Source organism: Pteropus medius, unplaced genomic scaffold, assembly GCF_902729225.1.
Source record: "Pteropus medius unplaced genomic scaffold, Ma_sr-lr_union100, whole genome shotgun sequence".
NCBI lineage: Eukaryota > Metazoa > Chordata > Mammalia > Chiroptera > Pteropodidae > Pteropus > Pteropus medius.
Window position 1 is genome coordinate 695,042 of NW_024344437.1, and position 6,072 is coordinate 701,113.

The 6,072-nt window shown below is 34.7% G+C and overlaps 1 pseudogene; it reads left to right on the forward strand.

The window, feature by feature from the left end:
- The first annotated feature begins 4,625 nt into the window (after positions 1-4,625).
- LOC120610692 (uncharacterized) lies at positions 4,626-4,744 on the forward strand (annotated as a pseudogene).
- The last annotated feature ends 1,328 nt before the right edge of the window (positions 4,745-6,072 follow it).

Consider the following 6,072-nt stretch of genomic DNA (forward strand, 5'->3'; position numbering starts at 1 on the left):
TATGGACAGATCATCTAAACAGAAAATCAATAAAGAAGTAACATCCTTAGATGACACATTAGATCAACTGGACATAATTGACATTTAATGAGGCTTCATCCCCAAACAGCTGCCTATACATTCTTCTCTAGTGCACAAGAAACATTCTCAAGGATTGACCACATACAGGGACACAAAGTAGCCTCAACAAATATAACAGGGTTGAAATCTTATCAACCATATTCTCTTACCATAATGCTTTGAAGCTGGAGATCAACTGGAAGAAGAAGAAAAAGAAAGCTGGAAGAACCACAAATACATGGAGATTAAACAATATGCTACTGAAGAATGACTGGGTCAGAGAAGAAATCAAAAGAGATCAAGAGATACATAGAAACGAATGATAATGATAGTAAAACATATCAAAACTTTTGGGACATGGCAAAAGCAGTCACAAGTGGAAAGTTTATATCATTACAAGCTTATCTTAAAAAACAAGAATGAGTTCAAATCAACAAGCTGACACTTCATCTTAAAAAACTAGAAAAGCAAGAACAAATGAGGCCTAAAATCAACAGAAGGAAAGCAATAATCATTATTAGAGCAAAATGAAAGAAACTAAAAATAAATAAATAAATAAATAAATAAATAAATAAATAAATAAATGCAACAGAGAGCTAGTTCTTTGAGAACTTTAATAAAATTGACAAAACCAGGCTAGACTCACTGAAATGAGAAAGAATACAAATAAACGAAATCAGAGATGAAAGAGAGGAAATTACAAGAGACACTGCAGAAATGCAAAGGATCATACAAGAATGCTATGAAAAAGTATAAAACACCAAACTTAACAACCTAGAAGAAATGGACAAGTACCTAAAAGATACACCCTTCCTAGACAGCGTCAAGAAGAACTGGAAAATCTAAATAGACCAATCAGCAGTATGGAAATTGAAATAATTATCACAAACCTACCAATAAGTAAAAGTCCAGGACCAGATGGCTTCACCAGTAAATTCTACCAACAATTCAAAGAAGATTTAATGTGTATTCCCCTCAAATTCTTCCAAAAAATCAAAGAGGAAGCAGTACTTCCTAACTCATATTGTGATGCCAGTATTACTCTAATACCAAAACCTGGTAAAGATGACACAAAAAAGAAAATGATAGACCAATATCTTTCATGAACACAGATGCAAAAAATCATAAAAAAGATACTAGTGAACCGAATACAGCAACATATTAAAAAGATTATACACCACAATCAAGTGGGCTTCATCCCAGAAACATAGGGATGGTTCAACATACAAAAATCTATTAATGTGATACAGCACATAAATTAAAAAATAAGAATTATATGATCTTATCAATATATGCAGAAAAAGCCTTTAACAAGATACGACATCCATTTATGATCAAAACACTTAACGAAATTGGTATAGAAGGAAAGTACCTTAACATAATAAAGACTATACATGACAAACCTTTGGCTAACAATATATTTAATGGTGAAAAACTAAAAACCTTCCAAGATCAGGAATAAGGCAAGGCTGTCTACTATTGCCACTGTTATTCAATATAACATCGAAGGTCCTAGCAAGTGCAATTGGGCAAGAGAAAAAGCATCCTAATAGGAAAAGAAGAAGTCAAACTGTCACTATTTGTGGATGACATGATTCTCTACATAGAAAACGCTAAAGACTCCACAAGAACATTACTAGGAAACAATAAGCAAATACAGTATAGTTTCTCGATACAAAATCAATGTTAAAAAATTCATAGTGTTCCTATACTTTAATAATGAAGTGTCATAAAAAGAAGTGGGAAAAATAATTCCTTTTGCAATTGAAAAGTACAAGACCTTATTAAAAGAAATCGAAGAAGATACAAAGAAATTGAAAGATATTCCGTGTTCTTGGATTGGAAGAATCAGCATAGTTAAAATGACCTATTACCTAAAGCATTATACAGATTTAATGCAATCCTCATCAAAATTCCATTGGCATTTTTTAAAGAAATAGAACAAAAAAAAAATCACCAGATTTGTATGGAAGCACAAAAGATCCCGAATTGCCAAAGCCATCTTGAGAAAAAAGAACGAAGCTGGAGGCATCACTTTGCCAGACTTCAAACTATACTACAAAGAGACACTAATCAAAATGGCATGGTATTGGCAGAAAAACAGACACAAGGACCAGTGGAACAGAATCAAGAATCCAGAAGTAAACCTATGTTTATATGGGCAAATAATTTTCTATAAAAGACCAAAAACGTGCAATGGGGTGAGGAAAGTCTCTTTAATATATGGTGCTGTGAAAACTGAAAAAACACCTTCAAAAGAATAAAATTATACTAAACCTAAATTAACTCAAAATGGATATAAGACCTGAAACAATAAATTGCATAGGAGAAAACATAGAGAGTAAATTTATGTACCTTGGACTTAAAAAAGATTTTATGAATTTGACCTCAAAGGCAAGGAAAGTAAAAGCAAAAATAAATGAATGGGATTACATTAAACTAAAAAGCTTTTGCTCAGGAAAAGAAACCATCAACAAGGTAGAGAGACAACAGACACCTCCAATAAGGGCCTAATATCCAAAATATACAAAGAACTCGTACAACTCAACAACAACAACAAAAACCAATTCAATTAAAATATGGGCAGAAGACCTAAACAGACACCTCTCCCATGAAAACATACAAATAGCAACAAATAAGTGAAAAGATGCTCAAAATCACTAGCTATTAGGGAAATGTAAATCAAAACCACAATGAGATACCATCTCACATCTGTTAGATTAGCTGTTATCAACAGGACAAGTAATAACATGTGCTGGAGGATGCAGAGAAAAAGGAATCCTCATCCACTGCTAGTGAGACTGCAAATTGGTACAGCCACTATGGAAAACAGTATGGAGGTTCCTCAAAAAACTAAGAATTGATCTTCCATATGATCCAGCAATCCCTCTACTGGATGTTTACCCCAAAGACTTGAAAACTCATATCTGAAAAGATATTTGCACACTGATGTTCATAGCAGCATTATTCAGTGACCAGCACATGGAAGCAATTGAAATGTCCTATGATAGATGATTGGCTAAAGAAGCTGTGGTACATATATACAATGGAATATTACTCATCTATAAGAAGAGATGAAATACTGCCATTTGCAACAACATGGATAGACCTAGAGATAATCATGTTAAGCGAAATAAGCCAGACAGAAAAAATTGAATACCACATGCTATCACTTATATGTGGGATATAAACTTAAAAGCAAGAAATGAAAAGGACAAACAAACAGAGACTCATGGACATGGACAATGGACTAGTGGTTACCAGAAGGTAAGGGTAAAGGGGGACGGGGAGGTAGACAGGGTAAAAGTGGTCAAGTATGTGGTGACAGAAAGAATTCTAACTATGGACGATAAACATAGAGTTTACCCAGAGAGTTGGTAACACATTATTTCTGCTTGTATCTATGAGAGTGTTCCTGAAAGAAATTAGCATTTAGATTAGTAGACCGAGTAAATCAACATTTGGTCAGTAGAATTCCCAAATGGAACAAAGGGACAGAGTTAGGGCTAATTCTCCTCTCCTTGAGCTGGGACATCCATCTTCTACCCTTGAAGGACCTTTGGACTCTGGGTACTTACTTAACACCTACAAGTCTCCTAGTTCTCAGGCCTTTGGACTTAACACTGAATTACACTACTGGCTTTCCTAGTTTCCCATCTTCCAGATAGAAAAGACTAGGGAAGTGGCAGGCTAGCAAGACAGAACATTTTAGATAATAACTGCTCTATTCCAGGCAAAGAACACAGGTAAAACTGTGGCCCAGCCCCATCTACACTGACAAAGGCCACATGAGGAGCCTAGATTTGCTCCCTCATCAAGCTGTAAAGCAGTGCTGTAACACCTTTGCTTAGGTAGTACCAGAGAAAACCAAGTAGGAACCAAGATTTTTATCCTCACTGGTTGGCAATGAGACCCCACCCTCAGGAAATCAGTGAAGATCACATGGAAAGCCTAGGCTTTCACCTCAACTTAGCTGCAAAGAGGCAAGTCTTCCCTGTCAGAGGAGATCTAGTGGAGAGTCAAGAGTGTCTCCCAGGAGTAACAAGAACACCCTCACTGCTGTGTCAGTGAAAATCATGTAGGAAGCTGGAAATGTCACTCTTACTCTGAAGTAATGAGGACTCTTCCCTCATTACTAAGTAGGGAAACTGGAGGCTAAGTAGAGAAACTGAACCTCTGCCTCTACCCCGCTGCCCCTGTAGGAATGGGTTCAGAAAAAGCCAGCTATATCAGAAGGTCTAAATAAGATTCAGATTATAATAAAATATTTTTTAAATGTCTAGGTTTTGATAAATTACTTGTTATACCAAAAGCCAGAAAAATCTCAAACTTAATAAAAAAAGAGAATAGATAACCAACACAGAGATGAGAAAAATGTTAAAATTATCTGACATTTTTTTAAAATCATGATAAAAATGCTTCCATGAGCAACTACAAATGTTTGAAACAAATTAAAAAATAGAAAGCCTCAACAAAGAATTAGAAAATGTCAGCAAAGAGAAGATATGAAAAAAGATCAAATGGAAATTTTACATATAAAAATATAATTATTAAAAAATCCTCAGTTCTATGGCCATGCTACCCTGAACAAGCCCAATCCCATCTGATCTCAGAAGCTAAGCAGGGTCGGGCCTGGTTAGTACTTAAATGGAAGACCACCTAGGAAGATCAGGTGCTGTAGGCATAAAAAATAAAAGAAAAATAGAGATTGTAAGCTGACACTCCTCCCCTCTGCCATGGGTTACTTAAAACATTCATGACATTAGAGTCACAGAAGGAAAGAATAAAAAGGACAGGGCTAAAAATTCTTGAAGAAAAATGTCACCAAATTTGACAAGAGATATAAATCTACAGATTCAAGAGTCTGAGTGAAACCTAAAGGGGATAAACTCCAAGAAACACATGCCAAGACATATCAACTAAATTTCATAAAACTAAAACAAAAGAGAAAAACAATTCAAAGGACAGTAAATTTCTCATCAGACACCTTGGAGGCCAGAAGGAAATGGCGCAAAAATTTTCAAGTACTGAAAGAAAAATTGTCAACATTTCCTTCAGAAATGAAAAAAATAAAATAAAATAAAATATTCTGGCAAAAAAAAAAAAAAAACTAAGAATTTTTTGGCAACAGTAGAGGTAGTTCTCTAAACAAAGAGAAAATGATAAAAGAAGAAAGCTTGGAATATCAGGAAGGAAGAAAAAACATAATGAGCAAAATATGAATAAATACAGAGATTTTGCTTCTCTTCTTGAGTTCTACTGTTTGATAGTTGAAGAAAAAATTATGATACTGACTGTGTAGTTCAAAATTCTGTAGAGAAAATATTATAGACAATTATATACAAATAAATAATGGAAGGCAAAGGAACATAAATATAGATGAGGTTTCTATACATCACTAAAACTGGTAAAAATACAGCTGTAGACTGTGATAATTTATAGAACACCTAGAGCAACCACAAAGAGATGTATTGAAAAACACTATACATAAATCAAAATGAAATTCTAGAAAATGTTTTAAGTAACCCATGGCAGAGGGGAGGAGCGGACAGAAATGACAAAGAGAATAAAATAATGTGTTCAAAAAAGGGGTTCTATGGAAAGTAACCTCACAGAGTGATCTGATCATAAATTGCCCACAAACTGGGCAAGTTAGGATGGATAGTCACACCTCAGACATATAACTTTTTTAGTAAAAGGTTTATCATTGCATTAAGCCCCGTCCCTTGTTCTTATGCATCTAGGTTAAGACATCTTTGAAATATCAGAAGTAATATCCCTGGAAGGAGCTATTAACCCTCGAGAGCCCATAAAAATCTTGTTAACCATCCTATAATTCAATCTCCACTTTGCTTTTTCCCTCCCTTCATATAATCTTCCTTATGTTCCCTCCTTAATTTCAGATGCATAAAAGAAGCTGCTAAACTGTTGTTCTCTGGGATATCTGAGATCTTGGACCCTGGCATATGTCATTAGTTTGGCTCAAATAAACTCTTAAAATTCTCTACAGGT